Genomic DNA, 11,833 nt, shown 5'->3' on the forward strand with positions numbered 1-11,833 from the left:
GTCAGCGACTGCAGTGGCTAGAGACTTCATTCTTGGAGAACCAGATGGTGAGCAACATTTTTCAGTTGTATCTATCTATCCATCCATCTATCTGTCTATCAATTTTGCTAATTCATTTGAGAATGACTTGAAAGCGCTTTATTTACTCCTAAATATTTCAGCTCATCTCCAGAGAACAATGGCATTCTTCCACAAAGCCACAGTAAAATTATCACACTTGGGAAGTTTAACATTAATACATTGCTATTTGATATTTGGTTTACTTTACCAATTGTTTATAAAATGTCCTTTTTTTTTTTTTTTTTTTGCGGTACGCGGGCCTCTCACTGTTGTGGCCTCTCACTGTTGCGCAGCACAGGCTCCGGACGCGCAGACTCAGCGGTCATGGCTCAGCGGCCCAGCCTCTCCTCGGCACGTGGGATCTTCCTGGACCGGGGCACGAACCCGCGTCCCCTGCATCGGCAGGTGGACTCTCAACCACTGCGCCACCAGGGAAGCCCTAAAATGTCCTTTATAGCATTTTTTTTTTTTGATTCAGCATCCAATTCAGGATCATTCATTGTATTTAGTTGTCACATTTCTTTAGTCTCTTCTCATCTAGAGCTTGGCATTCCAGTCTTTATCTTTTGTCTTTTATGACACTGACATGTTTCAAGAGACCAGGCCAGTTGCTTTGCAGAATATACCTCAGTTTGGATTTGTCACATTGCTTTCTCATGATTGTAGTCTTCTTAGGGCTTTGTGTCAGAGGGACAAAGGCTTTGCCCTTTTGATTGTCCTCCACTGCCTCTTGCCAGGTGAGGGTCAAGGTTGGCCCTTTGTACTGTTATAAGGACCAGTTTTGGAAGAAAAGCAGCATAGCTTGGGGGAATGAGTGCAGGCCTTGAAGAGCAATAGAAGTGAGTTCACGTCCTGGCTGTGACCTCTAGCTGATTGACACTGAGCGTATCAGTTACTCTTCCTGACCCTTGGTTTTCTCATTTGTCAATGTCGATGATTCCTGCCTTGCAGGGTTATACCTAACATAAGTTAAAAAAAATGAGCAGATTATCTGATGTATAATTAACTGTAACTTCATAAATGGCAGCTATTCTGAAGTCCTTAAATGTGACATACCAAAATATCCTTGTTTTCCACACATCTCTCAGGTGCACCTTTTCTTGTGCTTTCACACCTCTCCCATTCTAGGGCACCTCTGTTGTCACTGTCTCCTTTCTGTTGCCCACGCCCTAACTTGTCCCATACCACCACCACTGGTTACCCTAAAATGCGGCCCTTGCCATCATATTCACTTGACTTCCTGTTTCCCGGGTACATCAGTTCTGAATGCCCGGCCTTCAGCGCCTCCCTATAGTCTTACCTCACTCCACCCACCTGAACTTGCCTCCACTGTTTTTCATGGGGAACTGTGGTTGCTCTTGATTTGGCTGCTAGCACACTCTTCCTCTTCTTCCTTCATTAGTGTTACAGACCTTACCCCACGCTCCACCCTCGGGGTGTACGCATGTATCAGTTAGGATATGATCACAAACAGGAACTGCTCCAGGTATTTTAAGAAGGAAGGGACTTAATGAAGGGCATCTGGAAAATCTGGACAAAGGTCAAGGGAGGCCTCCAGCTTCCAGAGACAGGAATTTGAAGGAACTCAGGAAACCAGTAGGGATGATCACAGCTGCCTCCCATCCTGAGGCACGAGATTTTCAGGAAAATACTTAGAGACCACTGCAAAATGTCATGTCTGCCTAAGCCTAAAGTTTGACGGTGCCAGAGTAGCGAAAACCTGGCTTCTGCCTTGTTCTGCCTTTCACATCTTGGCAAGTGCTTCTCCTGGAAGAACTGCTGTCTCTGAAGGCAGGAATTCTGGAACATGCACTTCCCAGACTTCTAGCCCCTTGATAAAGGGAAGAACATAGAAGGGTCATTGCCTCTATCATTTACTGGGCCAGTAGAAGTCTTTCCTGGGGAGTCTTCTGATGGAACTAGTGGGGAAGAGTTCTGGGGTCACAACTAGAAGTACTGGTTGTACTGGTTACCTTGAAGGCCATCCTCCATGACTTTTGGAGGAAGCCCAGTTGTGGTAGGGGAGAATGAGGCTCTCAAAGAGTGAGGACAGAGTGAAAAACATAGGTGGAGATGGAGAGGGAGAGGGAGGGGAGGAGGGAGGGGAAGAGAGAGATGGAGGTGGAGATGGGGTGTGGGAGGGAGGGAGAGAGAGAACACTCACGAAAGCTGATGACACTGTGACATGGTGTCAACCCTGGGTTTGGTCATACCCTTTGCCACTGCTGTCCATGTCCTTCTCAATTATTTCAATTCATAAATTTCTTTTTTACTTAAGCTAATGTAATTTGCTGTTACTTGCAACCAGCAGGGTCCTAATGAATAGCAGGAAGGACATTAGTGTCCGAGAGCAATGCGTGCTGTGCAAAGAAGAAGAACAAAGTGAAGAAAGTGGTAGGAGCACCCAGAGGAGAAGGTAATAAGAAGAGAGCTCATCTCCATTTTATCTTTTATCTTGGAAATATTATTTTAGCCATAATTTTTTTCTTAGTTGTTACTTCTCATGGCTGTTACTACCTTCCAGAATACTCTTCTTCTTTTCCTTCTTGTGATGCTTTGATTTATAATAAGAGATATATATTTGGTCTTCATCCCATTCCTTCCACAGAGCTCCTAAAATCCTTGGAATTTCTTAAGTGTTAAGAGCACAAATGTGAAATGGGTGTCTTTTGTTATTCTGAACAAGCCCCTTTCAACCACACCAGAGTTTATGTTAATGAGGTGAATTTTGGAAAGCTCCTCGGGCTGGGGGCTCGTTGCTGGGGGACTAACAACCAGTGATTAGAGTGTTGAAACTTTCAGCCCCCCTTCCAGGAAGGGGAGAGGGGCTGGAGGTTGAATTAATTGTTAATGGCTAATTTTTAATCAGTCGTGCCTATGTAGTGAAACCTCCTTAAAAACTCAAGAGTAGAGGGTGGAGAGTTTCTGGGTTGGTGAACACATTTGGAAAGAGTGGTGCCCTGGAGAATGCATGGAAGCTCTCTGTGCCCCTTCCCACATACCTTGCCCTGTGTCTCTTCCATCTGGCTGTTCCTGAGTTATATCCTTTTGCAATAACCAGTAATCTAGTAATTCCTGAGTTCTGTTCTAGCAAATTAATCAAACCTGAGGAGGGGGTAGTGGGAATCTCCAAGTTATAACTGGTCTGTCTGCAATTGGCCATCTGAAGGTGTGGGGGGGTACGGTCTGTGGGACTAAGCCCTTAATCTGTGGGATCTGATGCTATCTCCTGGTAGACAGTGTCAGAGTTGAGTTAAATTGTTGGATACCCAGTTGGTGTCACAGAATTGCTTGATGTTTGGAAAACTCACATATCTGGTGCCAGAAGTAGTGTGGTGGAAGAATGAGATTAAAGGAGATATGTAGGAGTATATTCCTTTATTTTATTTTTTTTGGCCACGCCACGCAGTTTGCAGGATCTCAGTTCCCCAACCAGTGATTGAACCCAGGCCATGGCAGTGAAAGCCCAGAATCCTAACCACTAGGCAACCAGGGAACTCCCAGGAGTGTTTTTCCTTTACACTTTTGTTTCTGAAATACTTCCTTTTTTCCAAACACCAGTTCAAATCTACTCTCTCCAGGGCCTCCTCAACTATTTCACCTCATTTCTTAATTCTTAAAGTTCTTGGCACAGAACACTCGAACATCAAATTATTAAAATCTTTTCGTGTGTTTTGACTCTTCTTATTGACTCTGAACGCCTCAAGGTCATGGACTACATCTTACATCCCCTCTGCAATCCCCCATCCCCAGGTTTATCACCATTGACCTGTGCTCAATTAATACGAGGGAGTTGATGGACTGATTGCTCGGTGAGGATGCTGAAGTTGCCATGGGCAATAAACTGGAAGAGCAGGCATGGAGGAGATGAATGCTGTCCAGGTGCCAGCCATCCAGGAATAAAGAAGCCTTTCCAGAAAGAGCAATCAAGCTCGCTCAAAAGGGCCTGGCACACATGGGTGGGTCCCAAGCAGCGCACCTCTCCTAGTGGCCACAAGGGGGCGGCAGAGGGCACAGTCCAGTTCTCACACTGTAGGTATGGCACTTGGATCTGCCAGCTGGTCAGCTAGCTGAGCCCTGCTGGAAAGGAGATCTTGGTCTAAGTGTTTTGCACAGGATAACTCATAAGGTGGGCCTTATCCCAACCTAGACTAAGGTTGGGAAAGCCATAGGATGAACAAGTGGATGGCAGACATCAACAGGCATCTGAGAGTATGAGCTGGACCCTACAAAATCAAAGCAATCAGTGATCTTTAAAGATATCTAGATATTTTGCTAAGGACAAGGGGGCTGCCTCAGTGTTTTGGTGAAGAAAGAAGGAAGTCCAGGCATGGTATCGTGGCCAAGGCAAAGTCTAGGAGGGAGGAGTCTTGGAGTCCCATCTCTAAGCCTATAGGTCCTCAGCCCTGTGTCTATGGCGCCTGATGAATGCTTTGGCTGTGTGACCTATGGGATGATCTGCCCCTCTCTGAGCCTCAGATGTCTCATCCTATACAAAGAGGATTGGTGTCTAGAGACCCAGAGACTGGCCCTGTCTTTACACTGGACTCCATGATGGCCAGGGATCCTTCCAGCTTAGATGGCCTCTGGGTTTATAAGAACAAACCAGTTCAGTTGGCTACAAGAACCTTCATTACCCTGTCTGTGTCCACATGTTCTCTTTAAAGCTTTAGTTGGGCCCGGTGCCAGGGGACCAAGGCTGTTCAATTACCTTTGTGGGAGCCAAGCAGTCTAACTTTTACATGCACCACCGTGTGTCATAGCACACATCAAAATGCCCCCATATTCCACTACAAATGCAATTATTTTGCTTTAAAGTAGTCTTGAGGGCATATTCAATAATTTAGTTTTCAAGATTATTTTGCCAATTTAATTTTTAGTGACTATGATTTCTCAGAAGTCATCGTGCAGAGTTAGGGATAACTTGAAGTGAAAGAATCCACTCAACATTTTCAAATATACCATTTTTATGGATAACAAATTGAACAATTTAGAGAGTTGACATAATACTGTATTTCATGGACATTTAGTTAAATTTCAATTTTGGAATTTTCATTTTGTAAATTGGAGTCGATGAGAACGTTTGTGGTGTGCAAGTGTTTTTCTAGGGTCTTAAAAAACTTGTATGTCCAACTTGTATGTCCTCAGTCCTGTGTCTATGGCACCTGATGACTAAAACCCTCTTGCCTGAAGCAGCTGAGACAGGGTTGGGGCCGGGGGTCACTTCTTTCAGTGATTACATTTTTTAAAAATTTAATTTAATTTATTTATTTATTATACAGCAGGTTCTTGTTAGTTATCTATTTTATACATATTAGTGTATATACGTCAATCCCAATCTCCCAGTTCATCCCTCCCACCACCACTTTCCTCCCTGGTGTCCATATGTTTGTTCTCTACATCTGTGTCTCTATTTCTGCCCTGCAAACTGGTTCATCTGTACCATTTTTCTGGGTTCCACATATATGCGTTAATATACGATATTTGTTTTTCTCTTTCTGACTTATTTCACTCTGTATGACAGTGTCTAGATCCATCCAAGTCTCTACAAATGACCCAATTTCATTCCTTTTTATGGCTGAGTAATATTCCATTATATCTATGTACCACAACTTCTTTATCCATTCGTCTGTCGTTGGGCATTTAGGTTGCTTCCATGTCCTGGCTATTATAAACAGTGCTGCAATGAACATTGGGGTGCATGTGTCTTTTTGAATTATGGTTTCCTCTTGGTATATGCCCAGTAGTGGGATTGCTGGATCATATGGTAATTCTATTTTTAGTTTTTTAAGGAACCTCCATACTGTTCTCCATAGTGGCTGTATCAGTTTACATTCCCACCAACAGTGCAAGAGGGTTCCCTTTTCTCCACATCCTCTCCAGCATTTGTTGTTTGTAGATTTTCTGATGATGCCTATTCTAACCAGTGTGAGGTGATACCTCATTGTAGTTTTGATTTTCATTTCCCTAATAATTAGTGATATTGAGCAGCTTTTCATGTGCTTCTTGGCCATCTGTATGTCTTCTTTGGAGAGATGTCTATTTAGGTCTTCTGTCCATTTTTTGATTTGTTTTTTTAATATTGAGCTGCATGAGCTGTTTATATACTTTGGAGATTAATCCTATGTCCGTTGATTTGTTTGCAAATATTTTCTCCCATTCTGAGGGTTGTCTTTTCATCGTGTTTGTAGTTTTCTTTGCTGTGCAAAAGCTTTTAAGTTTCATTAGGTCCCATTTGTTTATTTTTGTTTTTATTTCCATTACTCTAGGAGGTGGATCACAAAAGATGTTGCTGTGGTTTATGTCAAAGAGTGTTTTTCCCATGTTCCTCTGAGAGTTTTAGAGTGTGTGTGGTCTTACATTTAGGTCTCTAATCCATTTTGAGTTTATTTTTGTGTATGGTGTTAGGGAGTGTTCTAATTTCATTCTTTTACATGTAGCTGTCCAGTTTTCCCAGCACCACTTATTGAAGAGACTGTCTTTTCTCCATTGTGTATCCTTGCCGTATCATTTCATCTGCAAACAGTGACAGTTTTACTTCTTATTTTCCAATTTGGATTCCTTTTCTTTCTTTTTCTTCTCTGATTGCCATGGCTAAGACTTTCAAAACTATGTTGAATAAGAGTGCTGAGAGTGGACATCCTTGTCTTGTTCCTGATGTTAAAGGAAGTGCTTTCAGTTTTTCACCATTGAGAATGATGTTTGCTGTGGGTTTGTCATATATGGCCTTTATTATGTTGAGGTAGGTTCCCTCTATGCCCACTTTCTGGATAATTTTTATCATAAATGGGTGTTGAATTTTGTCAAAAGCTTTTTCTACATCTATTGAGATGATCATATGGTTTTTATTCTTCAGTTTGTTAATATGGTGTATCACACTGACTGATTTGCATATATTGAAGAATCCTTGCATCCCTGGGATAAATCCCACTTGATCATGGTGTATGATCCTTTTAATGTGTTGTTGGATTCTGTTTGCTACTATTTTGTTGAGGATTTTTGCATCTATATTCATCAGTGATATTAGTCTGTAATTTTCTTTTTTGTAGTATCTCTGGTTTTGGTATCAGGGTGATGGTGGCCTCGTAGAATGAGTTTGGGAGTGTTCCTTCCTCTGCAATTTTTTGGAAGACTTTGAGAAGGGTGGGTGTTAGCTCTTCTCTAAATGTTTGATAGAATTCACCTGTGAAGCCATCTGGTCCTGGACTTCTGTTTGTTGGAAGATTTTTAATACAATTTCAATTTCAATACTTGTGATAGGTCTGTTCATATTTTCTATTCCTGGTTCAGTCTTGGAAGGTTATACCTTTTTAAGAGTCTGTCCATTTCTTCCAGGTTGTCCATTTTATTGGCATAGAGTTGCTTGTAGTAGTATCTTATGATGCTTTGTATTTCTGTGGTGTCCATTGTAACTTCTCCTTTTTTATTGATTTGAGTTCTAATTTTATTGATTTGAGTTCTCTCCCTCTTTTTCTTTCTTTTTTTTTTTTTTTTTTGCGGTACACGGGCCTCTCACTGCTGTGGCCTCTCCCGTTGCGGAGGACAGGCTCCAGACGCGCAGGCTCAGCGGCCATGGCTCACGGGCCCAGCCGCTCCACGGCATGTGGGATCCTCCCGGACCGGGGCACGAACCCGTGTCCCCTGAATTGGCAGGCGGACTCTCAACCACTGCGCCACCAGGGAAGCCCTCCCTCTTTTTCTTGATGAGTCTGGCTAAAGGTTTATCAATTTTGTTTATCTTCTCAAAGAACCAGCTTTTCGTTTTATTGATCTTTGCTATTGTTTTCTTTGTTTCTCTTTCATTTATTTCTGCTCTGACCTTTATGATTTCTTTCCTTCTACTATCTTTGGGTTTTGTTTGTTCTTCTTTCTCTAGTTCCTTTAGGTGTAAGTTTAGATTGTTTATTTGAGATTTTTCTTGCTTCTTGAGGTAGGATTGTATTGCTATAAACTTCCCTCTTAGAACTGTTTTGTTGCATCCCATAGGTTTTGGATCGTCACATTTTCATTGTAATTTGTCTCTAGGTTTTTTTTTTTTTTCCTCTTTGATTTCCTCAGTGATCTCTTGGTTGTTTAGTAACATTGTTTAGCCTCCATGTGTTTGTGTTTTTTACGTTTTTTTTTTTTTTTCCCTGTAATTGATTTCTAATCTCCTAGCATTGTGGTTGGGGAAGATGCTTGATATGATTTCAATTTTCTTAAATTTACTGAGGCTTGATTTGTGACCCAAGTTATGATCTATCTTGGAGAATGTTCCGTGTGCACTTGAGAAGAAAGTGTAATCTGCTCTTTGGGGACAGAATGTCCTATAAATATCAATTAAATCTATCTGGTCTATTGTGTCATTTATTAATTTTCTGTCTGGATGATCTGTCCATTGGCGTAAGTGAGGTGTTAAAGTCCCCCACTATTATTGAGTTACTGTCCATTTCCTCTTTTATAGCTGTTAGCAGCTGCCTTATGTATTGAGGTGCTGCTATGTTGGGTGCCTATATATTTATAATTGTTATATCTTCTTCTTGGATTGATCCCTTGATCATTATGTAGTGTCCTTCCTTGTCTCTTGTAACATTCTTTATTTTAAAGTCTATTTTATCTGATATGAGTATTGCTACTCCAGCTTTCTTTTGATCTTCATTTGCACGGAATATCTTTTTCCATCCCCTCACTTACAATCTGTATGTGTCCCTAGGTCTGAAGTGGGTCTCTTGTAGACAGCATATATATGGGTCTTGTTTTTGTATCCATTCAGTGAGCCTGTGTCTTTTTGTTGGAGCATTTAATCCATTCACGTTTAAGTTAATTATCATTATGTATGTTCCTATGAACATTTTCTTAATTGTTTTGCGTTTGTTTTTGTAGGTCCTTTTCTTCTCTTATGTTTCCCACTTAGAGAAGTTCCTTTAGCATTTGTTGTAGAGCTGGTTTGGTGGTGCTGAATTCTCTTAGCTTTTGCTTGTCTGTAAAGCTTTTGATTTCTCCATCGAGTCTGAGTGAGATCCTTGCCGGGTAGAGTAATCTTGGTTGTAGGTTCTTCCCTTTCATCTCAGTGATTACATTTTGTGTTGTGTCTTCTGGCCTGGGAGCCTGAGCAAGCTTTGAGTGCCTGGAGAAGAAAAGGACACCTCCTCCCACTTCCCTTTAGTCTCAGAAATTTCATTGTAACCATATCTTTCAGCCGAGCCAGATAGACAGGCTCCTAGGAGGCAGAATCTCCCTGCTCGGGCATTTTTGTAGAGGGGCACCCCCCAGTCCTCCCAGGCGTACCACATTCAAGCCAGACACCATCCCCATTGTCAACGTTTCCACAGCAATAGTTATCTCGCAAAGGGCAATATCTTGCCAGAGAATTTGTTTTCTCTTGCTAATAATTTTTCTCCATAAACATTTTTGAGAGAGATGAATAGGTGTACCTTTCTGGAACAGCAGGCAGATGCTGGGGCGTGAAATGACTCCAAGAGGCATGTTTTATGGATGAGGGAGGGGAGGGTCCTGAGGACCGCCATTTGTTTCCCCAGCCTCTGAGCTGGTTGTGGATGGCCAGGTTCCTCTTCTGCAGGTGGCGGTCCTCTTCTGCGTGTGGCGGTCCTCTTCACTCACTGCTGCTCACCTGAAGCTTTAAAGGCCCAGTGTGGGTGGAAGCTACAGAGAGAGGCTCCCAAACAGTTGGCACAAAATGCCACCAGCCTGTAACATTCTGGGCCCACCATGGAAACCTCGGTCTCCTCAGTGCATTTCCCAGCCAAGGCTACGGTTTTCAGTTACTCCATTATGCTGGTATTTTAAAAATTTTCCTCTCTCTCTTTCTCTGTCTAACAGCAAAGAAGGGAATGAATTCTTTTCCATCATAGTTCTAATGAATCTCAAAGGAAAAAAAAAGAGATGTGATCTCAGAAAAATAAAGAAGCTAACATAAAAACGGCAGACCCAGTGACCTTCAACAAAATGAACAAATGTGGGATTTTTCCATCATCTGTCTTGGACAAGGGGAGCATGATTGTTAATAACAAAGTGGCACCGAATGATTCACCAACAGTTCATCAGGGTCCCTCTGGAGCCTGGAGTCAACAATGCCAGTGACTCAGGAAGGTAGCAAACCACACATGGGTGAGGTGGGGGCACAGCTCAGGCCCAGGGCACAGGCTTCAAAAGGGCTCATTTTCTCCCCAGGGTAGGGATGCCAGATTCAGCAAAAATAATATAGGGCGCCCAGTTATATTTGAATTTCAGTTAACAGATAATTTTTTAGTATATTTGAGGCATCCTTGTACTAAAAATTTATATATTTATCTGAAATTCAAATCTAACTGAGAGTCCTGCATTTTCTCTGGCAACCCGACCCCAGGGACACAGCACTTCTTTTCATTTCCTGAGTACTTACATATTTCTAGGTTCAAGCTCCACCTGGAAGAGGCTGTCTCCAGTCTCAGCTTCTTGAATCTTATACTGTCATTACAATGTCCAGCACAAATGCCTGACTTCTGTGAAGACGTCTCCCCTAAATCAGCTTCTCCTTTCTTTCTGTCCTCTTGCCCCAGAGCATTTTTGTTTGTTTGTTTGTTTTTAACATCTTTATTGGCGTATAATTGCTTTACAATGTTGTGTTAGTTTCTGCTGTATAACAAAGTGAATCAGCTATATGTATACATATATCCCCATATTCCCTCCCTCTTGCGTCTCCCTCCCACCTTCCGTATCCCACCCCCTAATAGCACTTTATTGCCCATTTTGGATTATATCTAGTTGCTTATAAGGCTGTTTCCCCTACTAGACTGTGAACAACTCAGGGGCACTTTATCTAGATTCTTTTTCTCATGGCCCCAGTATTGTTTTGCCTGTGCCTGATATGTGGTAGGTACTATGAATGTTTGATGAATGAATGATCATACCTAACATAGTTTGAGTGCATACTTTGAGTTCCTAACATACTTTTGTGCCAGTCATGGGTCTCAGCACTTTACATGGATTTAAGTCTTTAGTCTTTGAATAGTACTCTGAGATAGGCACTATTTTGTGTGTGTGTGTGTGTGGTACGCGGGCCTCTCACTGTTGTGGCCTCTCCTGTTGCAGAGCACAGGCCCCGGACGCGCGGGCTCAGCGGCCATGGCTCACGGGCCCAGCCGCTCTGTGGCATGTGGGATCCTCCCGGACTGGGGCACGAACCCGTGTCCCCTGCATCGGCAGGCAGACTCTCAACCACTGAGCCACCAGGGAAGCCCGATAGGCACTATTTTTATTTTCATTTTAGAGATGGAGAAGTGGAGGCACAGAGAAGCTAAGTAACTTGCTCATGGTCACACAGCTAGAAAGGGGCAAAGCTGGGATTTGAACCCAGGCAGTATGGCTCCAGAGTCTGTGCTGTTAACCTCTGTGATATATTGAATGATTGGCTGCACAGAAGAACGAGTGGAAGAGCAAATGAAGGAGTGCATGAACAAAGGCAGGAAATAGGTATTAAAATCAGGAAGACACAAGAGGTGGGGGTCAAGGTAGGTGAGGGAGAGCAGAAGCTGGAGGAGTCAGAGAGATATCACAAAGCTGTCAACGAATCTCAGGGCATCAGTGACTTGCACACAAAAGGCAGCTCAGCTGTGGAAGGGGCTGATTTCTTCTGATTTCTGCTTTGGAAAGTAATTCTCGTGTCCCAAACCTTTCACATCTCTGCAGGGGCCTGACCGTTACTCTCTTCCAGCCGCAGAGCCCTCTTCTTCCCAGAGCAGAAGCTACCCTCTCCTCTCTTAAGAGGCCCAGACCAGTGAAGCTCTGAGGCCAA

This window comes from Stenella coeruleoalba (genome assembly GCF_951394435.1).
Source record: "Stenella coeruleoalba genome assembly, chromosome: 7".
NCBI lineage: Eukaryota > Metazoa > Chordata > Mammalia > Artiodactyla > Delphinidae > Stenella > Stenella coeruleoalba.